Source organism: Equus przewalskii, chromosome 1 (genome assembly GCF_037783145.1).
Source record: "Equus przewalskii isolate Varuska chromosome 1, EquPr2, whole genome shotgun sequence".
In the NCBI taxonomy this organism is placed as follows: Eukaryota; Metazoa; Chordata; class Mammalia; order Perissodactyla; family Equidae; genus Equus; species Equus przewalskii.
The window spans coordinates 142,944,768-142,970,693 of NC_091831.1; the positions used below are offsets into that span (position 1 = coordinate 142,944,768).

The 25,926-nt window shown below is 38.3% G+C and overlaps 1 protein-coding gene and 1 long non-coding RNA gene across 16 annotated transcripts in view; one reads left to right on the forward strand and one right to left on the reverse strand.

Annotated features, from left to right (window-relative positions):
* The window catches only part of SEMA6D (semaphorin 6D), a 570,904-nt gene extending 561,332 nt beyond the window's left edge, over positions 1–9,572 (reverse strand). For 9 of the 15 annotated variants that reach the window (XM_070624899.1, XM_070624896.1, XM_070624782.1 and 6 more), the window contains exon 1: positions 9,167–9,504. The gene's annotated coding sequence lies outside the window, so the exon portion shown is untranslated. Of the gene's footprint in view, positions 1–9,166 lie in introns of all 15 variants that reach the window. The other 6 variants (XM_070624834.1, XM_070624639.1, XM_070624829.1 and 3 more) reach the window with 6 other exon arrangements.
* Positions 8,313–11,876, forward strand: LOC139084084 (uncharacterized). Its single transcript, XR_011541360.1, has 2 exons — positions 8,313–8,636; positions 11,627–11,876. It is a non-coding gene; the product is annotated as an uncharacterized lncRNA (long non-coding RNA).
* The last annotated feature ends 14,050 nt before the right edge of the window (positions 11,877–25,926 follow it).

Genomic DNA, 25,926 nt, shown 5'->3' on the forward strand with positions numbered 1-25,926 from the left:
GGGAACAGCATGTGCAAAGGCCCAGGGACAGAATAGGACTTGGTGTTTTCATGGAATTAGTGAGGAAGCAGAAAGTAGCAAGAGTTGAAGTTGATATACATGATCATAAAGATTTAATTCAAAGTGCAATGAGAAGTCCTTGAATGATTTTAAACAAGGAAGGGAATTATCTAATTTAGGTCTTGAAAAATAGCTAATTCATAATAGTGCTTTATGCCAGTTACACAATTAATCCTCATAATAACTTTAAAAGATAGGTAGTAACATCTTCAATTTTATCAAGGGGAAAATGGAAGTAAAGAGAAGTCAAGTGACTCTCCCCCATTCTCACAGCTAGTAAGTGGCGATGCTCGTGTTCTTACTCAGGCAGCCTTTCCACGGGGTCCATGCTTCAAACACTGTGCTATATGGCCTCTCAGATCATCATTTCTGTAACAGCAAGAGGGGAAAAACCTGCCTGAAGCTAAGGCAATGATCCAGGCTAGAAATTATGGTGTCTTGCACCAGAGGGACAGCAGCGGAGATGGTGAAAATTAAACGGATTTGTGATATATTTTAGCCGTAAATTCTATGGGTCTTGGTGGATTGGATACGGCAGATAAGGGGAATGCCTGGTGGGAAGAGATATTTCAATGGCAGTTGAATCACACTACAGAGATGACTTTCACTATTGTGTTTATTCAATGGACATTTTCTGTCACCAGGCTCTTCCCATTGAGAAGTTTTCTCTTCTAAGCTGAGTATATTTTTGAAGGATTTGCTATACAGAACCATTTTCATCTCAATGTCCAATGAGACAACCTTTTAACATGGTTCATTTATTTTTCTAATTTTTCTATGTCTATATACAAAATTGTATCATGTACTATGTACAGTTTTGGGGGGCTTTTTTTCTTTTTACATTGCATCATCTATTTTTACCTTGTCAATGCTTATTTTTGAAACATACTTTTAAATGATGTTTATCATTCTATCGTATGAATATGCCATACTTTATCTGATTCTATCTTTGGGCAGTGTGTTGCTTCTAATTTTTCACTATTCTAAGTAACACACTTTACATAAATCTTTGACTGCAATCCTGATTATTTCCCAACTCTAAACAACTAAAAATGGAAGTTTCAGGTCTGGAGGAATAGTTTTATTCACTGATAAATTGCATTTACATATTTCTACATCATATTCCACTAAAATGTAACAGCTGAGATTCCACCAGTGCTATGTGAGAGAAGCTGCAAGAAAGCAGATTATGTGAGAACAGATACTGGTAGGTAGATGAATGTGGAGGTGGGTGTCTGTGGAAATTCTTTTCTGATGGCTCACTTATATCAGTGGATAGGAAGCAAGGCCTTCATCCAGAGCGAGGGTGTAATGGCAGTATTGAGTGTTTCCGGTGAGAAGAAGAAGTATGGTTTAGTTTTCTAGGAGAGTGAATGGCGTAGGCTAGTTCAGTCAGATAACTGATAACCTGATAACTCCAAGAACCCATATAAGATTAATGAATACAAAATAATACCATGGTTGTATATTTTTCCTTAGATACATTCAGCAGCATGAGTGGAGGCACAGAGTATAAGAGAGTAGGATTTAACCAGGATTAAACTCCTCAGTCCTGATCTCCGGTCTAGACTGCTATGCTGGTCTTCAGTCTAATGTATGGTATTTCCTTCCTGTTGGACATTCTGGATTTTCCATGTGTGCCTCACTTTTCTCCTGTTCTCCAGCAGCTCTGTGCCACAGACCCCCGACCACTGCTTTTTCACCTGCTAGACTTCTACCGGTCCTTTTCGCTTCAAATCGCAGACTAAGCTTTCCAGACCCCTCCCCCTCACACCCAGTGGAGACCCTTCCTCACAGCTCCCGGAAGACCCCGTGATGGCCCGCATCAGCATCATTCCGTGTACCACATTTCTTCAGCATCTTTATTCTCTATTTGATCCTAAATGCCCTCAGGGCAGGGACCTTTGCATTGTTTGTTTTTTAACACTCACTTCCCATCTCAATACCTGGTGCATATTAAGTCCTCATTCAATGTTCATGAATGAAAGTGAGTTTTTCATAATGAAGGGATAAATTTCCTGATAAACCTTCATCAGCAAGAAATCAAGTTGCCTTGATCGTACCATACCATACCCTACATGACTAATGAAGACATTTGTCAATAAAAAGTAACAGGCCGAAGAACAAATTATTCACTACTGGACGAAAGTGTCAAAAATAAGAAAAGTATTTACTTCCACAGGTAGCTTGGATCCAACATTTACTTTATCTCATTAGCTTTAGAATGATAGTAATAAATAATAAATACTGCTTTTGTAGAAAATTCTTTAGATTTTGTAAACATTTTCATGTTTACAATATGACTAGAAAACACACACACACACACACAAACATACACATACACTCTTCCAAAAAAAAAGGCCACGTTCAAATCCAGCTATGGGGATTCCTTCAAAGAGAAAGTGTCTTCTAAGTAAATCTGTAAGAAAAGATAGACATTTAATCAATTTGGTAGGGAAAGTAGAACATTCCAGGCTGAGTACAGCATGAAGAAAATACCTAAAGGTTAATAAATTGTAAACTTCTCTAGTAAGTTGTATCTTTGTAGGCAGAAATTTATAGCTTATGTATCTTCTTTTTAATATATTTTTAAAGTTTTTATACAGTCAAATTCACAAAGCTTTCATTTTATTTTATTTTAGTTTTTGAGAGGACAATTCTCCCTGAGCTAACATCCTTTGCCAATCCTCTTTTTTTTTTTTGCTTGAGGAAGATGGTCCCTGAGCTAATATCTGTGCCAATCTTCCTGCATTTTTTGTGTGTGGGTCACCTCCACAGCATGACTGATGAGCAGAGTAGGTCCACACTTGGGATCCAAACCCATGAACCCTTTGGTTTGTGGGCCACCAAAGTAGAGCGTGCAGAACTTTAACCACTTGGCCAGAGGGCAGGCCCATAGCTTACATATCTTTGCCTCATGAGGTCATGTACAAAATCCACACTGAGCAGAAGTGTGCAGAGTAAATGAAAAGACTGACTCTTTCATTTTTTATTGAGTCATTCTACCTTTAGGCAGACATGGACATGGAATAAAGAAAGGAAAGGCCAAATTTTGACCTAATAACATAGTATGGGAATTGCAGATACATTATAATTCTCTCACTGCATTCTTTATGTACAAAATGTAATGGAAGGTAGAGATAAAAGAAACCTCAATTGCCATTAGAGAATAAAATAGGATTTCCACTTGGATCTTTAGAGGCTGCTATTCTTAAAAATTAATTCGCTTGATAAATGCTCAAGTTTCTTCTTCACTTTTTCTGTGTGAACATTTTTATCCTATGTGCTGTAGATGGAAATGGATATTCCCAAATCTCTGAGTTCAAATTCACAGCCCCAAGAGTTATTCATACCTGAACAAGCTAGCGATGGATACTTAACTTGTCTCCAAATGTCCTGGGGATAATTGAAAGACAAATTCCCTGCCCAAATGTTATTAATTATATATTTAGCACCTTGGGTAGCTTATTTCTGAGAGGCTTTAGAGATCAAAAGGATGTGAAAAAAGTGAAGAGAATCAAAGCGAAAACATCAATTTGAATTGAGCTGCACAATGAGAATTTACTCCAGCGCTTTGCTGCAACGTAACCTATAAATAACCCTCTGAGGTTCACTTGCCAAACAGGAGCCATCACAAGGCAGGCACCTTAGATGTCAGCCGTTAATTTGCATGTCAGTGAAACATTAATTTGATGAAAATTTTAAAGCTTTATGCACTATTTATATCATAATTGGAAGCACAGTAAGTGTGCTAATACAAGGATTTTCATTTATCCAATGTGCTTTTTAAAAGGCCAAGTTTAAATGATCAGTATTTATCATTGTCTGAAAGTTTGCTTCAGTTCAGGACAACAGATCTGCATTTTAGGCTTTCCATTATTTTTAACATTAACTGTAATCGAGATGTCTGAAAACATTGGCGCCTATGTGGGAGATAGAGAAGATGAGACTCAGATTTATACCCAGAGGTAGCTGGTTAGATTTGGAAGTTTAATTCAGAGTTTGTTGCCTTAGCTATAAACATGTCACCCTGGGTCAATAATTTAGTTCTGGTTTTTTTTTTTTTTCAGGTTTTCACTTTTTTTCTCATTCCTTGTGTTTTTCTACAGTCAAAAAGAACAGTTTTGTGGGTGGTCCCTTCTAAAAGCTAAAAATGGTTGTTGATTCAAGTGCAAAGAGAAACAACCACTGGGCACTTAAACTTAACTACTGTATTTAAGTACAGTACTTAGAACAAATATTGTGTTTACATAGCTGGAAATTTTATAAGCTGTTGGCCTGGTGGGATGTAGCTTGCCACCAGAATTGCCACACCTGTCAATTAGTTCTAGCCACTGGCTGACGGGACAGCAAGCAGAAAACGCAATAAGAGACAGAGAGAGGAAGAAAGAAACAGAAGGGAAGAGAAAGACAATAGAAATGTCTGGAAGTCTCCACTATCAGAATCACAATGATTTTTCCAACATTCATTTTCATCCTCCCATCCTCAGACTACTTAGAGTTTAGTACTCCCAGAGGAGAATTCTTTCTAATGAAAAGATTTGGTTACTTTGCTTTACCGGTTCATACTATTTATAGTGTTTTTCTAGAAAGTGGAAGCTGAGCATCATTAAAGATAAGGTCAAGGATTTCAATTTAATGCAACAGATGTATATATATATATATATATATATATATATATATATATGTTACTCATTATTGGCTAATTTGTTATGTGTTCATGACTTCTCTATCCAGCGAGAGTATAGTATAAGTATCTTCAGACCAGAAATCACACCTTAGTTTGCCCCATATCCTCAGCATTTACAATATTAGACGTTAATAATATTTGCAGACGAGTGTATTTCTGAACACTTATTCATATTAACTTTGGTGGTCTGTCTCCCCCCCAAAAAAAATTAGACATTTCGACAGAAAATACATACACAAGTGGAATAAGATAAAGTCATTGAGAAAGATACCACACGTGTGTTCCACAGAGCCTCCCAGGCTCAGTAGATTAGATCTCAGATTGGCTCTGAGCTTTCTAGTGGCCAAAGCAAAAGAGAAAATATGATCAGTTAAGAAATTCACAGTACCCCTGAGATTAAAAATGCTAATTTATCAGGAAAAAAGGGCATATATCAAAAGCAGACACAATCATTAATTTGTAGGGCCTTATATGGTCATTTCATAAATGTGTACATTTTTACTACTCAATCATGTTAATCTTCCTTTTCCAGAGAGTCTAAATGAATACCAGTTATTAAAAATAAAACTTAATTCAAAACCTTTTCTTCATATTCTTTTATGGAAAGGAAAACTAAATTTAAGATTTAAAGGCGCTAATTCGAACCCCTTAACCTATTTGGCTCTGATTGCGTCTGGTTACGAACACTGAGCGCCGCACCCCATCTTCCTCAGTAAACACTTCACAAGCACTAAACTGAAAGAAGAAAGGGAGCTCTTTAAAGGAAATTTTTCCAAAATAAACATTGACAATTTTCATTTTTACATCAATAGAACAGCGCTCCCTCCCCTCCCAGCCCTCCCACCTACCCCCCAACCCTGGCGAAAAATGAAAAAATATAGCGTAAGAAAACAGTGGGTAGTTTTCATCACTTAGTGTGCAGAAAAGTGAATGGAATGAAAGTTAGCATTCAAATGCAGCAAAGCAAAGGCATTATGATACTCTATTACTTTGCCTTATGATATGTGAAGTTAGTGCCTGAACTACCCAAACGTGTATTATGTGCTACAGAGCTTGGACTTCGAAAGGTCAGAGAAGCATTCCTCAATGAATTTTATCCACTGCAACCTGCCTTTCTCTTCCTGTGCGAAGCGCTGACTCTTTCTAGGTTTAGTGAAAGTCGTTCTCTCTCTCTTCATCTCTCCTCCCACTAATTCCCATACGTTTTCAACAGGAAGTCTCCTAACCAGACAATGTTGAAGATGGTCACACGTAAATTTATGACAAAGAAGAAAAATAACAAAAGATTCAGAGCCAACAAAGTATTAATTTAAAAGGCAATTAATTTTGCAGAAGAAAAGAGATCCACATAAACTCAGCTCGGGTCTGAATAATCGTATACAGTACAAATAATTCTCTATTTGGGGGTCCTGAGAAATTTCAGCAAGTGGTTGTGGAGTAATGAATGTTTGTAATTCATTAGCTACTATTTTGAAATGCAAAGCACACCATGACATCAATGATGTTCTTTTTAATCTCAACAAACAGGCTATTACAATTAAAGCACTTGCAAAAAGACAGTATATTTAAATATAACTTTTGATGAGGCTTTAGTGTTTTAATAACAATAATTTGGTAACATTTCATAATTCTAAAGAAGAAATGGTGTTATGAGATTGGCTCAAAAATACATGTATACGCCAACCTTTTATGGTATTTAGTAACAGCTAGCATTTCTATCGTGAAAATTTCTTTTCCCCTTAGTAAGGTTTTAGTGTATCTTTAAGAAAATAATCACTATTCACTCAAAAAAATATTTTTCCCAAGTAGAGAAAATAATAGCATTTTAAAGTGCTTGATTTTCTTTTCTCACTTTCCATCTTCCTTCAGCTCCTAGACAACAAAACAATGGTTCTTTCTTCATGTGGAAGAGTAAACTCAATAAATACAAATGGCTAGGGGCCTCACAGCAGTGAAATTATGGCTTCACGAGGACTTTTTCTTTTCTTTATGAAGAAACAAGTTTAAAAGGACCTTTTTCAACATACTTTAAAGTCATGCATATTTCAATGATATAATTAAATTGGCCACACTAAACATTGCTGACTGATAAATGAGACCAAAATAATTAAGTTCTGTTCTTTGTACAATCAAGATTTAGTGCAGCAATCAATCTGGGTAAGAATTTGGAGTTTGGAGAGTTCAGAAGATGAACAAACAACGAGCTAAAATCGGTCATGAGGGAAGGAGGCTAAATGAGTATACAGTTTATACGTAGCTGTGGATACCTTCCATGTCTTAATCTTCACTAGAAGTTGGTGGATTCATTGCCTGTGTGGTCCCACACTAAGCTGCACATGGTATGCAAGTAGACAAACAAAAGAGCAGTTTAAAAGATAATCCTATGCATTCAGTGAGCACTACTGATATTGAAAATGTAACATAATAATAGACTAAAAATGTAAAAGTTTTTTTTTTCCAAAGCCAAAAAAACCAAACTAGAGGCACAAATACCGTGATGAAAGCATTAAGGATATAAATAGTAAGAGTGATGAAGGAGAGAAAGCGAACACAATACACTTTCCACACATATTGTGGAACTCTGACTATGGTCTGGATGCCTACTCAGATTTCCATTTTTGTTTATCTTCTACCTAACTCCCTCTTCTCTCCTTAGAATAAATCACACAGCTTTCCATACCCTAAATAACACTTCCACTGCATGGTTTTTCCCTGTGGAATTAGACTGTGGTCAGAGAGAGGTGTTCATATTATTTTTCCTGGGGGCTGGAACTCCAGGCTGCAGCAGACAGATGCACTTAGCAAGTCCATCAGGCAAGTCAAAGCATAGTATAAGTAGGGCAGTGAGGTGTGTTAGTAACTACTGGGATTTTCAACTAGCTACAAACGTGTGTGTGTGTGTATAATTTTTAAAAATCCCTCTTGTCAAGAGCTTACTCTGATCACTGCCCATAGACCATAGTGAAAGAAAGAACATCCCTCTCAGGAAAATGCACCCTCCTTTGTAGTAGGCTAAGGAACAGACACCGCCAACAAGTGACATCATTGTAATTTAGGGAAATTGGGAAAACTCAAATAAGAGCGTCCTAGCCTCCAACATAATGATTATGCACTAGCTGCGTTTTGGCATCTCCAACGAGGGATAACAGACTCTCTTTGCCTCTGGATACACGCCTGCCTCCATGAACGGTAGCATGTGGCTAGGGTGGGGGAGCAATGGATGTCCACAACAGCGCTTGGCCGTTTGTAGAGTGGAAAATGCACTTTGTTTTTGAAAACAGATTCCTCTCCTGGAACCACGCAATTCGACTAGCTGAAGGCACAAATGGAATAAATACACATTCCAAACAGGAGTGTGTGTGTGGGGGGGGGGTTGTAAACCCCACCCAGGAATCTTTAAGAGAAACAGGTGCTAACAAGAGAAAGCAGCTAGCTGCCAATAACACTTAAAACTCTATCTTCGTTACTCTGAAAACAATTTCAGCGGGGAAATCTCGCGCCCTGTTTCTGAGGGTTTAATTCACTAGGCTGTCTCAGTGAATTAGAGTCAGATCCAAGTTTCACACTCAGGAGCGGTTTTCGCTGTCAACTACTACTGCCCTCCGAGCTGGAAGTCCGTTTCCAAACTGGGCAAGCCCTTTCCTCCAGGCTGCCTTGACCCTCACTCCTCCAAGTCGTCACCTTTATTTACGGGCCCGTGAGCGGTGTCTGTGTCGCTCAGCCGGCCCCAAGAACAGTCACCGCGAACAATGAGCCAGACAAGGGACCCACCCAGCGAACGCCTGCTGGCCGGCCGCGCGCAAGCCAGCCAGCGCGGGACGCTCCGGGATCCGGGGCTCTCCGTGCCCCCATCCTTTCCCCTCCAGAACCCCAGAAAAGCAAGAAGGTAGGTCGCTCCCTACACCCAGACTCCCAGAACCACTCAGTCAGCCTTCCTCCCAGCACCCACCAGTTAAAGACGCTGTATCTCAAAAGAAAATCAGAGGAGGGGGCGGCGTGGCAGTCGGGCCGGTTGCCCTTCCGGATCCAACTGGTCCAGCCCGGGGGTTTGGCACCACTTGCGCCCGAGTCCGCCGCACATTAAAATCCCCCAGGATTTCGGGTGGGGGCAAGAGGTGGGGCCAGGAGCCATAAAGTGGCTTCCGCTCCCTCCCCCCGGCCTGGCAGGGCTCGGGGATCGGGCAAGACACAAAAGATGGGTAGTATCAGTGCCAGCAACTCTGCGGCCACCTCCGTCTGCGCTGCGCAGGCGACCCGGGCGGCGGGGCATCGGGGCCGGGTCCCCGCGCCAGCTGGGCGCGCCCGGAGGCTGGAGCATCCCTGGACGCCGCCGCAGCTCCTCAACAGGAGCTCCTAGCCCCGCAGATAAAGAGGCTGGGGCGCGGGGGACACGGAGGGAGAAAAGGCAAGACTTACTTAGGGGCCGAAGGCTCAGCCGGACTCCCGCTTCGTACTCGGCAGGTGTCTGGCCCCGCGGGCCCAGGCGGAGGGCGCTGGCGCGGCTCCGAGCTGGGCTCCACTTGGGCGAGGACGGGAAACTCCCCTCGCCGGCGGGCGCCGCGCTCCTCGCTGTCACCGCACCGAGCGACGCAGACACGCTCCCCACTGCCTCCTCGGTCCTGGTGGGGCTCTCTGCCCGCCGCTCCCGCTTCGCCTGCCCCCCCCCAGACCACACCCTGTCACCTCAGCAGCCCTCCACTCCTTCCTCTTTGACACTTCCACCGGTTACTCCTCCGTCTGCGTCCTCCCACTCCACCTTGGCCCACGTGCTTCTGCCGCTCCCTCGGCTCTGAACTTCCCCCGCCGGAGCCCCCACCTCTGCGCTGAAACCCCACGTTCTCCAAGCGGAGGAAAGGTCCCGGGTGACGTGGCGGCCGACTGCCCTCTAGGTCCTCGCTCACCCTCCCCCATCCCCTTCATACGCAGGACCCATCATTTTGATTTTATTAATACGATGATTTAGATATTGTGTATTATAGATAAGATGTAATTTTTAATATGCCATATATCACTTGTAGTATTATAGACATTTATTCTCCAGTGCCACTTTGTCATCCTCTAGCAGCTGTCCACTGGCCTTTGGGACTGAACTGTCAGCCCAGCTTTCTCCATAAGCAAAAAGCCCAGCAACATTCCAGAACACCCTCTTTTGCCTAACCCAAACCAAAAAATGCCATTTTCTACTGACCCCTTCCTCATTTTTTTGCAGTTGTTATAAAAATATTTTGATATTCACTTTTCCCTGTCCCCTTGGCACTCTGTTCATAGTTCCGTGACAGTTCTTGTCACCCATATGGTATTCTCTCTTCACGTGACTGCTTCTCCTACCGGGCCATAGATTTCCCCAGGCAAAACTTTGTCATGCTCATAACTTTATCAGCAGCTTCTAGTATGGTCCCCAGTACATACTATATGCTCAAAAGACTGTTTAAGGACTGAATGCTATTTTTTAAATAGGATGCAAGCGTTAGTGGCTTTGTATTCTATTTAAAGGAAAAATCCCCTCAATCGCATCCTTGTCTGTATTCCAACTAATAGGTAATGTAGAAAACTAAAAACTTTTTGTGTTTGGCTGGGTGATTTCTCATACATTCCTTAACATAATCCTTAAAACAAGTCTTCTTTGTAGATATTACCTGCTTTTTCTAACATGGTGAAGGTCACTAAGTTGGAAGCTCCTAAGCGTCAGAGCTGGGGCTCCAGCTCTGCTCAGACAAGCACAAGCTGCCCGGGACTGACGCTCTTATTGCACTACCATCCTGCCCTGACCGTCCAGCGCCACGTGCTCAGGCCACATACCGGCTCCACAGACAGCCTGCTCATGCCGCTCTCCTCCACCATTTCCCCTTCCCTTGTCCTCTTTTCTAACTCTTGACCCCCCAAGTCAGAGTTCTGAGTTCTAAAACAGAAAAACAAGCAAGCAAGCAAACACTTCTCTAAGCTCAGCTCTCTTGCAGCACTTGTTGTCTTAGCTCTTACGTTTAAAAAATTTTTGTCTGTTTTTGGTGTATATCTTGCCTCCGTGATCCATGTGTCTTTCACTGGGCTTCTTGGTTCTTTGGCTTCTGCATTGAAATAAACAGCAGCTAACATTTATTAAGTTAAAGACATCCTCTAGCAGCCAGCCATTGCTCTGAGCACTTTACACATATATTAGCTAATTTAATCTTCAACAATCTTATGACATATAGATGGGAGACAGAGGCACAGAGGTGGGGCCACATAGCCTGTAATGAGTGGAGCAGGGATTGGATTCCTGAAGTCTGCTTCAGAGGCTGCCCTCTAACCACCCTGCTGCATGACCTTCCATGATCCCTTTAAAAATTATTATTTGTAAATAATAAATATTTATTCATCTATGCTTAGCTTCATAGAAGGAAAAAGAGACAGTAATGACATGGGCAGAACTTCAGATTGTCCAGGACATATGATTGTCCCAGCACCACTAGAACTGCTTTTGTTGGTGGGATTGTGGACCCCCACCTGTGACCTGTAATTGAAACATGAGAAGGACTCAATCCAGGATCATGACTTCAGGTGTGTGTGTGAGATGAGACTTCAAGATTGGATTCGAGGTCTTTCTTCACAATTGGCAAAAGACATCCCCAGTAACTGACTCCTGGCTAAGCCCATCAACAAGCCAATTTGTGTTCTTCAGGGACCCTGCTCTGTGCAAGGCATCGCCTCAGTCCCTGTGGCAGGCTGAATAATGGCCCCCAAAAGACGTCCATGTATTGGTCCCTGGAACCATAAATATTACCGTATGTGGCAAAAAAAATGGACTTTTGCAGATGTAATTAATTAAGGATCTTGAGATGGAGAGGTAATCCTGGATCATCTAGGTGGGTCCTAATTGCAATCATATGTCCTTATAAGAGGGAAGCAGATGGAAATTTGACACACAGAAGAGGACGAGGCAATGCAGCTACGGAGGCAAAGACTGGAGTGATGCAGCCACAAGCCCAGGAACGCCACCAGAAGCTGGAGGAGGAAAGAGAGAGATCACGCCAACAATCACTTGAGGGAACACAGTCCTGTCTACATGTTTTTTCTGGTCCAGGGAAAGTGCTTTTGCACTTCTGGCCTCCAGAGCTGTAAGAAAATAAATGTGTGTTGTTTTAAGCCACCAAGTTTATGGTAATTTGTTATAGCAGCCAAAGGAAACTAATATGGTCCCCAAATCTGGAAGACGGCTTTCTATACCTGGGCATGAAATAGAGGAAAGATGTTCCAAGCAATTGGTCAGTCCCCTCTTTGGTGGCTGGCGGGGCCACCCAGTTAGGGGAGGGAGAGGGGCATTTGACCCCAGGATAATATTGTGTAAAAGCCTCCAGTTTAGACTCTCATTATCTCCAAATAATAAATACATACAATAACTGAGATACACTTTACCAGATTTAGAGTGACCTTGAAGTTTTAAATTTGTTTCCCACTATCTGACCGTACTGCCTAATGTGTGTGATGATTTAATTTTAAAATATATAGTCTATAATTACCTAGTGAATAGCAAAAATATATTTTCTTTGAGTTAGAAGTGTTAATTTATAAAATGAAAAAAATATATAAACTCTTCATAAACTTTGTAACCCTTGGTAGAAAGTTGTTCACATTTTGCTGTATTTGGGACCTCAGAACAAACAAACAAAAAATGTGGCCTAGGCTCTTGTAACCTTTGAGAGGCCCTAACAGCTGATATTAAGAACCTTGATAAATGTACTAGATTTTTTTTAACTAGGCCTATCAGATAAAATACAACAGACCCAATTAAGCTTGACTGACAGATGAAAACTTATAATGTTTTAGTATGAGTCCACGTGCCAGGCAATATTTGGGACAATACATTGTCTCTGTTTTGCAACATGTTGTTAACCCTGCAATATTTGGGGTTTGAGGACATAATATACTAAAAAGTTATTCATTGTTTATCTGAAATTCAAATTTAACTAGGTACCCTGTATTTTTTGCTCAGTCCGGCAATCCTATTGTTGACTCTTCAGTTGCTTATGCATTTTCCCATTCTTCTCCCTTCCCCTGATCCTCCACACTTCCTCCCCCTCAGTTTTCATTTAACTAATGAAACTAATGAACTAAATTATGTTCACTTAAAGCAAGGCTTATGTAAGATTTAACCCCTCACTGCTGGCTTAGGGCTGATGCCTTGCTCTACACAGAAGAAAAGAGAGAACGATGTGAGTCTTCTGAGATTTGGTCATAGAGCATCAATCTACTTCACCAGTGGGGATTTCCCATTAGGTCACACAAAAGGTTTAGCTTGCTACTATTTATCATACAAATAGTGGATTGGATTAAGATGAAGATGTGTTTTTTCTCTTTGAACTACTTTCCTATCATTCATAGTCCTTTGGATTTAGTAGAATAATTCTGGCCAGGACTAGGCGTATATTCTTTGTTCCTTTTATATCCCTTCCTCTATGAATTCTGGCAGCTGGATGTATAGTGGGCAGTACAAAAAGGCAGAGGCAGAAAGGATGATAATTTGTGTAGCCTGTATTGGAAACACAAGAGAGACAAAGCAAGTCAGGTAAATCACAAAGTTATCTGAGACTTAGTTTCCTCCTCTGTAGAAATAGACCACAAACCCTGATTCTACATACTTTACATCTCTAAACTCTTCCTCGATCCATTTTTATATCTTTTTTTACATGATATTCTTTGTTTTGAATTAAAATTATTTGGAGACTTGAGTCAGACAGTTGTTGATTTGGATCTCAGTGCCTCTGCTTTCTAGTTGAGTGAACTTGGCAAGTTTTTAATCTCTCTGAACTTCAGGATTCTCTCCTGAAAACAAAGGGATAAACAATAATCACCTCATAAAGTTGTTATGAAATTAAATGAGAAAATGTAAAATCTTTCACGTAGTGCCTGGGACAATATAATCAATCAATAAACGGTGACTATTTTTTTGGCCTTACCTGATGTGATGATTCCATGCTGTACTTTATCCCCCAGGCATGTCTACTATAATGATTTCACATATTAAGCCCTCAAAACACATTAGCTAAATAAATGCATGAATGGACATTAGGTAATTTATATGTAAGGGCTATGAAATTGACAAGGTGTTGTAGAATTTTAAGAGGTTAGCACTATTAGTAATAATTAATAAGTAATAATAGGTGACACTGCTGAATCTTTGATTCTGGCTCAGCTTTGGAGAACTACTCTGTAAGAAACATTTGATGTTTAACCTTTTCATCTAAAAATTCAACTGGGAGAGACACTGTCTACAGCAGAGCAACATCTGCCAATCAATAGAAAATGTTTCATTCATTTTGCTTTGCTCAATAAAAATTCCCATTCTTCCTTCAAAGACTTTTTACTATATTTCTTTCACTGTACCAATATCAATTAAATTAGTCTTGGCTAAATTTGAAAAAGACTTCCCCTTCCACCTCACAAGTGGCTTTTATTTGTCTCTCCCGTATCAGGATACAGAGTTCAGCAGGCCACAGCCAATGTGGTGGCCTCTCAGTCATCAGGGAGGCAAGCTCCAACATCCTTGCACTGCCTCTTAGCTGATGATGGCTGCTGGAACGCTGGTAATCAAAATTCTTTGTGCACTGGGAGTAGAGGGAAAAGGATAAAGGGTAAAAAGTGAGCCCCTCCAGGTGAATCAATTTTCTTTAAAGAGCCTTCCCAAAGTTCTACGCAATGAATTTCACCTACTCTCTGTGAACGGAGAAGCTAGGAAGTGTCACTTTTAGCAGGACACATTGCTGCCTGAATACAATTAGAGTATGTTACTCAGGAGAGAGAAGAGAAAGGATTTTAGGCAAATAACTAGCAGTATTTGCCATTGATCTCTTCACTTTTCCCTTTCGTCTTCATCTTCTAAGTCCTGGTTTGTTACCCTATTGGCAACTCCTTAAATGCTCTGTAACCTGAAGAGTTTCCCCGTCTCTTTCTGTATCTTTTCCACTATTTCACAACCCCACTGCCTCCTCTTTTGTCTTATCCATGCTGTCATTTTCCTATTCTTATATTGGTTCTTAATCATCCTAAAGTTCTTCATATATTTCATTTTTATTCTAAACTGCTCATACTATCTACTGTTTTCTCTCTGTGCTGTCCAACTGTGCTCTTTGACTCCACCATCGTTGTTGACTTTATACATTTTTCCACATTTAATCCAGATGTTTTCAGAGTCTTTGCTCCTTTTGATCTAGAAAACATTAGTGTGTGATGTGATGTCTAAATAATCCAGTGTTGAGAGGGAGGAAAAGTCAGTGGTGTACAAATCAAACAAGATTAACCATGTGTTGAAATGATTGAAACCGGCTAATGGATACGTGGGGGGTCATTATATCATTACTTCTAATCTTGTGCTTGTTTTAAAATTTGTGTAATAAAAAGTAAAGAAAGAAACAATTGCTTTACTCTCTATTTTGCAAACTGTTAAAGCATAAAGTCCTCCCCCAAATTTCTTCAGAAAACTCTGGGAGGTTTACATTGTGTTGGTTACTGCTGCTTCTGGGATCTTCTCTCACATTAATGTCACTCTGCCAACCACATCTTCCAGTATATGATTGTCATACTTCTCACCAAATTAGACACACATGCGCACACACACACAGTCCTTTCACACAAAGTAATTTGAATAAGGTAGTCTTTATGAAGAGCTGTCGGCCATATGCAGTGCTCTCATCACATGTTACGAAGCCATAGAAAAGACTACATTTCTCTTCATTCCTTAGAGCTATGTGTGGCCTTTTAACTTATTCTCATTGAGATGTAAACAGAAATTTTGCACAGTCTTTTTCTTCCTCCACCCTTCCTTCTTTACCCTGCTGATTAAAATACATACCTGAATTCCAGAGCCTGACCAGCCTCATGGACCATGAAGCAATGTCATTAGATGGCAGAACATCATGATAGAAGGAGCCTGGGTCCCAGAAAACCAGAGGCTACCGTAATAGCTCTGGACTGTCCTCCTTTGGTTTTGTTTATGAACACAAGAGAAATAAACAGCTATCTTTTTTGCTTTTAAAGATTGGCACCTGAGCTAACATCTGTTGCCAATCTTCTTTTCTTTTTCTTCTTCTTCCCAAAGGCCCCCAGTAGATAGTTGTATATTCTAGTTGTGAGTGCCACTGGTTGTGCTGTGTGGGACACCACCTCAGCAGGGCCTGATGAGCGATGCCATGTCTGCGCCCAGGATCCGAACCAGCAAAACCCGGGCTGCTGAAGCGGAGCTCATGAACTTAACCACTCAGCCACAAGGATGGCCCCCTAAACATCTATCTTATTTAAGCCATTGTTACTGTGTTGTGTGAGTGTTTCTTTCCATTACATGCTGCCAAATGTAATCCTACTTGATATACTTACCAGGAAATTTTGTTTTTTCTAAGCAAGTGCAATTCTGAGCCTAAGGGAAATTCTACTGCCAGATGTTAATAATTTATTTTCTCCTTCACCTCATTACACTTAATTCCTGTATCCATTCTTAGGTCCAGGTATAGACCCTTTCTTCTCTCCTTGACTTGCTATTGTCTGAACCAGTGTAATAAATAAAAATCTATTGCAAAGGCCAAATCTAAGTGGTTTAAGTATTACATTACGTTAAAAGAAGGATATATTGACTGTTTCGGTTATCTATTTTTGCTAGCAAATCACTCCAAAACTTATTAGTGAAAAGAGCAATGTTCTATTATTTCTCACAATTTTGTGGATTTATTGGGATCAATTGGATGGTTCTTCTGTTCCACACAGTGTAACTGAGGCCACTCAGGTGGGTACATTCAGCTGGAAGATCTGTTGTGGCTGGAATGTCCACCAATGTCTTTCACCTTCTGGGGCCTCCCTCCATCTGGCCTTTCGTTATTTTGCTGTCTAGCCTGAGCGTCTTTCCAGCATGATGGCTGACTTCCAATAAGAAGTGTTTCAAGAGGACAAGCCCTAATGTGCAAGCATTTATGAAGCTTCTCCCGGCATAATGCTTGCTAATTTCCAATTAACCTAAATTTACAGATAAGGAAACTGAGCACAGGGAGTTTTAGTAATCTATCCAGAGTCATGGGTTTAGTAAGTAGTAGAGGCAGGATTTAAAACTAGCTAGGCTGACTCCATACTGTGAGAATGCAATTATGGCTAGGGCTGCAGAGTTTGGAGCTTCATTATTGTCTGTTTTACATATGTAAGCTTTGGCTTTCCAAAGGTTTCCCAGTAGAAAAACTAAAGACAGCATATTGTGCTACTTTCCTGGGTAAAACCATGGAGTGTGTTTTGAAATTTATAAAATATTATCCAATGCTAAAAATGTGAGAGCTGCCTTATCTTAGTGTACCCTCCACAGTGCCAGTCAGAGAGTCACTGTGCCACACAGTAGCTGCGTGTGATGTGACAGGATGCTGTGTCCCCTGGAGCTAGGATGGAGCACAGCCGTTACTGGGGGGATGAGGTGAGTGGGAGGAAGGCTGTGTCCTCCTCCTGTCAGTTGAATTTCCAGGTGAAACTCTGCCTCCCTGAGCACTGAGACTCCCTCTTTTTGCAATGAATGCCAGAGATGTAACAGAGACGCTTCGGCTGCTGGTTGAGTTTGCATGAAATCATCACCTCATTTCAGCACCACCAGAGAAGACTGAAGGGCACGCATGAGTCACCTTCAGCATTTTTAATGACATCCATTTCAGTTCACATCATTTGGCCAAGGATGCAATGGACTCAAATCAATTGTTTTAGGTAGTAAATGGAGCCCAAAATGTACTGTAATATAATTTATTTTGCAGAAATATCACAAAATACTTCACAGGTAATTATGTTTGATGTAGAAAAACACAAACTCTGAATGTGAAAATGTGTTTTGTAGGTTGCATTTAGAAAAGTGGTGGGTAGGGTTAAGGCAGTTTTCAGACTAGGAAAATAGAAATTCCATAAATAGGACTCATTTAATTAAAGGAGTGATGGGGAAAATTTTAAAAGGGCTTGAAAGTGAGAGGGGATTTCTGTGTGGAATCAGGTTCCTATTGTCTTTTCGCCTAAAACATACTAAATGCACCTAATTAAATTAAATATACTAATTACACTAACGTATTTAATATCTATCTTTTTTTTCTTGTGTGCATTTTGGTTGACTGAGCAAAGTGACATGCCCTAAATTATCTGTGCCTGCCCTCTTCTGCCATGTCCTACTATTACTCTTTCTCTGGTTCCCTCTGCTCCAGCCACATTGGCATCCTTGCTGTTCCTCAAACACACCAGGCCCACTCCTGTTCCCCATGCCTGGAACAGCTTTCCTGGGGCTGTATGCGCTACTCTCTTACCTCTTTCAAATCTCTGCTTAAATTTCACGTTTTTCACAAGGCCTTAGTTAAAATTGCACTCCAGCACCACTCTTAGTATTCTCAATCTCCTTCATCTGCTCTGCTATTTTTTTAGGGAAAAAATTACCTTCTAATATACAATATAATTTACTGATCTCTTTATTGTCTGTCTCCATCTCTGCCATGTCCAATTCTAAAGCCCTACAATGTCCTGAAAGCTTTGTTTGTTAAATGGCACATCTCAAGAGCTAGCACATTGCCTAGCACATATAAGACACTCAATAAATATTTGTTGAATAAATAATAAAGCTTTCAAATGTACAATGTCTATTCTTAAATAATCCTTTCATGACTACATTGACGTTCAGCTTTTGCATTGCCATGTGGTTGTAACAGAGAATAATGTCTAAGGGAATGAGAAATGAAGAGTAAGCTGAATGAAAAAAAACAATGGAGAAAGGATCTGCACCAAAAGAAGGGGACTGTTGTTCTTTTTGGGGTGGGCGGTGGTCAGGAACCTCTGTTTTATTTATTTATTTATTTATTTATTTATTTATTTATTTATATTACAGTGACCTTGGTTTATAACATTATATAAATTTCAGGTGTATATTGTTATATTTCGATTCCTCTTAGAATGCATGTTCCCCACGCAAAGACTAATTACAATCCATCACCATACACGTGTCTAATCACCCCTTTTGCCCTCTTCCCTCCTCTCTTTCCCTCTAGTAACCACCAACCCAATCTCTGTCTCCATGTGATTGTCATTGTTTCTATCTTCTACTTATGAGTGAGATCATATGGTATTTGACTTTCTCCCTCTGACTTATTTCACTCAGCATAATACCCTCGAGGTCCATCCATGTTGTCACAAATGGCTGGATTTCGTTGTTTCTTATGGCTGAGTAGTATTCCCTTGTGTATAAATACCACATCTTCTTTATCTATTCATCCCTTGATGGGCACCTAGGTTGCTTCCAAGTCTTGGCTATTGTGAATAATGCTGCGATGAACATAGGGGTGCATGTATCTTTATGCATTCGTGTTTTCATGTTCTTTGGATAAATTTCCAGCAGTGGAATAGCTGGATCGTTGGTAGTTCTATTCTTAATTTCTTGAGGAATCTCCATACTGTTTTCCAGAGTGGCTGCACCAGTTTGCACTCCCACCAGCAAGAGTGTTGTGCTGAGATGATATAGTCAGGATACAAATGCTCTAAAGCCACAGACCTAGCTCAAGATCACCAAATAACAGTCCTAAAAGTTGTCCGAGCTGAAAGAGGCAGAGGGCTAAGAATGAGCCGTATGACAAAACGCATTTCAATTTGCCTCACTTTAAAATTAACTGTTGTTTCAAAATTCCAACTTTACAAAATTGTTGTTCATGGAGAGTCTTTTAAATGTGGATCTACTAATCATTTTATGTTTTTAAATTTTAGTTAGCAATAAGTTTGCTCACTCTTAAACAAGAATTTTGTCAAATAGCCTTCGACTCATGTTCAAAAACTTCGTGTTAATACAAACTAGAATGCTGTGATAGAGCTACTCCTGAGCTATATATACCCAGCCTTAAAATAAACGAGCATCAAGATTGATTGCTAATGTCTGCCATGGGCATGAGAGTGGGACTGTGACATTGGTGCCTGTATTTGCCATCCTGGGTCAAAAAGATCTCTAAAGCCCTTTCAGCTGCATCATTCTCTGTGAAAGACAAAGTATTAAGTGTTAGCAGAAATTCTGAAACAGGGAAATTTCAAGTGAATATATTAAGGGTCATAACTGGTTGAAAGGTAAGCAATGGAAATAAAGCTTCACTGAAAATAAAATTTAGGTTAGAACTTCCATGTGAATATGTGGGCTTACTCATGTGTGTTACCTAATACACGGGATCTCTTCACCTCAAGGAAGCACATCTGAAAAACGACCAAAAGACAGGAGGGATGTGTGTGTGTGTGTTTTCCTTTTTCACTTGTTTATTATGTGTTTCCCCAACTAGGCTGTATGTTTCATAATGGCAGAAAGTATACTTGATTTGTTCATAGTTCCAAGAACATAATAGGAAATGCATGAGTTGAAATAAGCCTGGCACTTTTGCAGCATGATCCAAAGGAGAATGTCATAACATTTTGTTGGGAAAATAGTGGCAAGAAAAACATCACTTTGGTTAATTTTTTGTTCCTTTTAAGAATTCCAGCATGGTTGCAATGGTAAAAAATATTTTTATTTAGAAAGCACAGACTTATTTCCATAATAAATAGTTACATTTTTCAGTTTTACCAAGATGTACTAGCCTTACATTATGCTGTGCCCCAACCCAACTATGTACAGAATCATTTGGGTCTCACTTTAAACAAATTTATTTTAAATGCATATTGCTAAGCAATTACCTTCAAAGAAGAAGAAATTCATTTACATATTTGACAAACTTAAGGACAACTCCCAGTAAAACTGAAAATAGGATTTCTACTTGACAAACAGGGAAAAAAAAAAAAGCAACTAAAACAAAGCCTACAAAGCAAAATATAGAAATACAAAATACAAAGTAACTAGAAAGCAAAAAAATAGAGAAGGCATAAAATAAGATAGTAGAATAACATTAAATATGTTGATTATGTCATTTATATATGAGTTAAACTCCCCTATTAACAGCAACTACAAAAAGAAAGAAAGAGATGGAAATAAAAGTCACAATAATAATATAGAGTGGAACTCAACAAGATAAAAAGCATTGAAAGAGACAGTGGGTAATTCTATTGATAAAATCCATTTGAAGGGCTAACAGCAATAAATCTTCATGCGCACACACACAAAATATAGCGATAAAAATATTAGAAATAATTTGACATAAAAACAATTATTGGGGGCTGGCCCTGTGACCAAGTGCTTAAGTTTGCACAGTCTGCTTCAGTGGCCTGAGGTCTGCCAGTTCAGATCCCGGGCATGGACCTACACACATCTCATCAAGCCATGATGTGGTGGCATCACACATAGAAGAACTAGAATGACCTACAACTAGGATATGTGGCTATGTACTGAGGCTTTGGGGAGAAAAAACGAGGAAGATTGGCAACAGATGTTACCTCAGGGCCAATCTTCCTCACCAAAAAAAAAAAAAAAAAGTTAAAAAGAAAAACAAAAGCAAAGTATACCTTTAAAAAAAAGAAATGAAACAATAGTGAGATGTTGGGACACTTTAGCTTAGTACTATCAGACTGACAAATCAAGACATGAAATAAATAAGCACAAATACTTATGAACAATATAAACTTATACTCACAAATAGAAAACATGTGCTTTGTTAAATGCCCAAGGAGTGTTTATAATATTTAATCATATTCAAAACGATGCAAAAAACCTCAACTTTTAAAAAAATGGAAACTGGAGATCCAAATTCCATCTTTTGTCCAAGAACAAACAAAACTAAAAATTAATTAAGATTCCATTAAACAGCAATTTCAAGAGGGAATAAAAATGCAATTAAAATGTCTTTAGAATAAAATTGAACTGAGAATAGTATGTATGAAAATTCCTAAGATAGTCTAAAATCCATGCACAATGGTAAACTTATATCCTTAGGAAATGTCATTTAAGAAAGATAAAATGAATGCAATAAGTTCTTTATTTAAGGAGTTAGAAAGTTTTAAAGAAGGCAACCCTGTAGAAAGTAGGGAAAAGAAAAGTAATGAATTAGTAAATAGAAAAAATATAAAGTGAATAGATAGAAATATGTAAGGATTTTTTTAATGGACATTTCTGAGAACTATAATTATTAAGAAGAGAAAATTATTTTAAAAATTAAGTATAAGAATACACATTGGAGAGATTTTAATTTTATATAACAATTCAATGCATAGCTGTATGTAAATATATTAGAAAGTCTTAATTTTGTGCAAAAAATATAAATCAGAGTAGAAAAATTTGAAATGCTTATTACATATATATAGTTATAAAAAATATGTTTGATTAAGACAGTTTTCCAACAAAGTTCTTCTGAGTTTACGAGAAACAGGTAACTAAGTGCAATGTGAAATATTCCAGAGCATTAAAAATATATAGAAAACAAACCAAATAATTCTATTAAGTTGTCTTCAGGTTGAAAGAAAAATTGTTCAAGATACAAGTATAGAAGGATCTCTCTGAAAATAGAAAGGCATAATTCAATAATAATATAGAAAGAAATCATATTTAGCACCATATTTAATAAATTTCCAACCCTAATTTCATAGGATTCATTCCCAGAATTGCAAGGATGGTTTAATATTTGGAAAAATGTTAATGGCTTCCGCTACAATCATGTTAAGAGATTACAGAGTTGTGTGTAATAAACCCAAACCATTTCTTCAGTATTTGTAAAGATGTTTCAAACCATTTCAAATTAATTTATACTTTAAGTTAATTCCAATCAACCCAAAAGGATTTTCTTTTTTTTGCAGTAGGAGATAATGGTTCTACAGGTCTTTAATAAAAGCAAACAAATAAGCATAGCTAAGAATGTTGATGACAAAGAACTTACTTTACTATAGTGCATATTTTAGGGTCTTACAGAAGCACAATAATTAAAGTATTGTTTTCTGTGTATCAGAATTGAAAATCAGATAAATGGAACAGAACAGAGGGCAGTAAAACTGATGCAAAATCTTAACGTGATAGGGAGTAACACAAGGCAATGTAAAGAGTTTTGGTGACAGTTTTAAATGTTTAATTGTATAACAAATTAGAAAGAAATGTAAGTGAATGTCAACAAAGGGCTGGATATGTAGAGGCTTTCTAAGCTTGAAAGTAATGTATGAAATTACACAGTATGAGATATATTGCCCAAACAATGATTTTAAAACATCTGTATAGCAAAAGACTATGCAAATAAAAGGTAAAATGGGAAAATACTTTGCATCTGATAGGACAGACAAAGGTTAACATCCCAAATTTCAAAGGAAGTGTTGCAAATTATTAAGAAAGTGGTAATGCTCCATTGGAAGAATACGGAAAAACATATGAAAACATGTCTAACTTCATTAGAAACAAAGAAATGGAGATTAACGTAACAAAAGCCATATAGGACTAATCAATTTGATAAGTTTTAAAAATTTCTACAGCTAGTTAAGGGTGTAATAAAATGTGTACTTTCTTACCATGTAGTTACTAAATTAGTTGAGGATATAAAACTTCATATACAAGTGAAACAGGAATAAATGCATAGAAAAAGAATTGTATGGAAATACAACATTCAACAAAACTCATCTCTTTGCTGTGGGAATTTATAAGTTTTTATTTTAGTCTTTATAATTTTCTTTGTTGTTCAAAAACTTTACACAAAATTAACCCTATAATTACACTGTCGGTAATTAAGATATATAATTTATATGTTGGTAAATAAAAAAGGAAGCATAGAGAAATGTATCTATCATATGGTCTCAAGTATATAAACAAAAAGTTATGAAAAAATAATGGCAGGTAGCACTTAAAATTTTAACAGTGATTTGTTTGTGATCTTTTGATTAAGTGAAATGCTTTTCTCCTTTACGCTTTTGTATAGTCTATTTTTTCCTGTGAGCATATGTTAACCTCATAGTCAGAAAGAATAAGTTCAAATTTAAAACATCAACAGAAATAAAGTTGATTCACTTGTAATGATATCGTTTATAAGTTTGAAGGTGGTATTTTGCATAATTTGAGATCTGCCTATTTATAGCATTTTTTCTGTTAAGAAAACTAACAAAAACTTCTTTCTTAGCATTATGTAAGCACGAACGGCATTTAAGAGGCTTGATTTAATAGACATCATTTGTATAATAGAACAGTATTTAAATAATTATGTTCTGATTAGATTTAATGTTCAAAGACATTAATATAATAACATTTTTATGTACATCTTTACTTCTTTATCCAATAAAGGGATTGCATTTTTGTCAGTTATTTGGTTAAGTCAAAAGCAACATTCCCATCCCAGTTCTGTTGGGTTTAATATGAGATCAGTCTACTTCTCAATGGCTAGCCCTGGGAAATTTCCAGGACAGAGGAGAGAGCATGAAGCACTGTAGTTAGCGTTTATATAATTGTGATGCTGTAAAGTTGAATGATAACTCTATAATTGGTTGGGTATGCGCAAGACTAGATTAGCCCATTAAAACCTATTACCTTTATTTGCCAGGCTTCTCTGCCTCCACTCCTGTGGATTGTGCTTGGGGATTATCACTGAGTTGTCATGACTGAAAATAATTATGATGAAAAAGCCGGGGCTCAGATTGTGACAATAATGCTAAAAGGAATGAGGTTTTTTTGTTGGGAAGGTGGTCTTTTGTATGTGTCTGAGTGCCCATATTTTATTGCGTCGAGTGCCCATTTTATTACTGAGTTATAGTGATTCTTTATATGATTTGGATACAAGCCTTTTGTCAGATACGTGTATCACAAATACTTTCTCCCAGTCAATGGATTGCCTTTTCATTTTCTTGATAATGTCATTTGAAGATAAGAAGATATTAATGTTGGTGAAGACTGTTATCTCTTTTTTATTTCATGGTCAGTGCTTTTTACAGCGTATCTAATAAATCTTTGTCTACCTCAGGGTCATGGAGTTTTCCCCTCGTGTTTTCTTCTAGAAAGTTTAGAGTTTTAGCTTTTACATTTAGGTCTATGATTCATTTCAAATTTACTTTTGTGTACAATGTGATATTGGTTGAGGTTCATTAAATTGATACAGATATCCAGTTGTTTTAGCACATTTGTTGAAAAGAGGTTTTCCGCCATTGAATTGGATTGATGCCTGTCTCAAAAATTATTTGACCATATATGTATGGTCTGTTTATGGAATCTCTATTCTGTTCCATTGACCTGTAGGTTTATCTTTATATCAATACAATGCTATAATGATTATTGTAGCTCTATAGTAAGTCTTGAAATCAGGTAGTGTACGTCCTCCAACTTCGTTCTTTTTCAAGAGTTTTCACTATTCTAAGTTCTCTGATTCTCCATACGAATTTTAGAATCAGCTCATCAACAAAATAAAAAGCTTGCTGGAAAATTGATTGAAAGTTCATTGAATACATTGATCAATTTGGGGAAAACGAACATTTTGACAGTTGAATCTTGTAATTATTATTATTATTTTTTTTTTTTGAGGAAGATTAGCCCTGAGCTAACTGCTGCCAATCCTCCTCTTTTTGCTGAGGAAGACTGGCCCTGAGCTAACATCCGTGCCCATCTTCCTCTACTTTATATATGGGACGCCTGCCACAGCATGGCTTGATGAGTGGTGCCATCTCCCCACCCGGGATCCAAACTGGCAAACCCCGGGCCGCTGAAGCAGAACGTGCACACTTAACCACTGTGCCATCAGGCTGGCCCAAATCTTCTAATTATTGAAAATGATTTTTCTCTGTTTATTTAGATATTCTTTTAATGTCTTTCAACTATGCTCTTTAGTTTTGAGTATAGAGGTTTTACACCTTTTTTGTTAAATTTCTTCCTCAACAGTTAGTGTTTTTGATACTATTGTAAATGACCTTAGTTTTAATTTCATTTTCCAATTGTGTGTTGCTAATCCATAGAGAAATACAAAAATACAGTTAATTTTACTATGCGACTTTGTATCCTGCAACCTTGCTAAATTCATTTATATTTCTAGCAGAGTTTTTTTTAATGCTTCTTAGTATTTTCTATGTAGACAATCATATAATTTATGGATAAGAAAAGTTTTACTTCTATCCTATATATTTCCTTTTTTTAAAAAAAATCTTCTTTTTCTTGCCTTATTGTACTGGCTAAGAACTGTGGTGCAATTTTGACTAGAAATTTTGAGAATAGACATCCTTGCCTTTTTTCCTGGGCTTTTCCTCGGTCAAACTTTCCATCTTTTACCATTAAGTATGTAGGATTTAGATATTGAAGTTACACA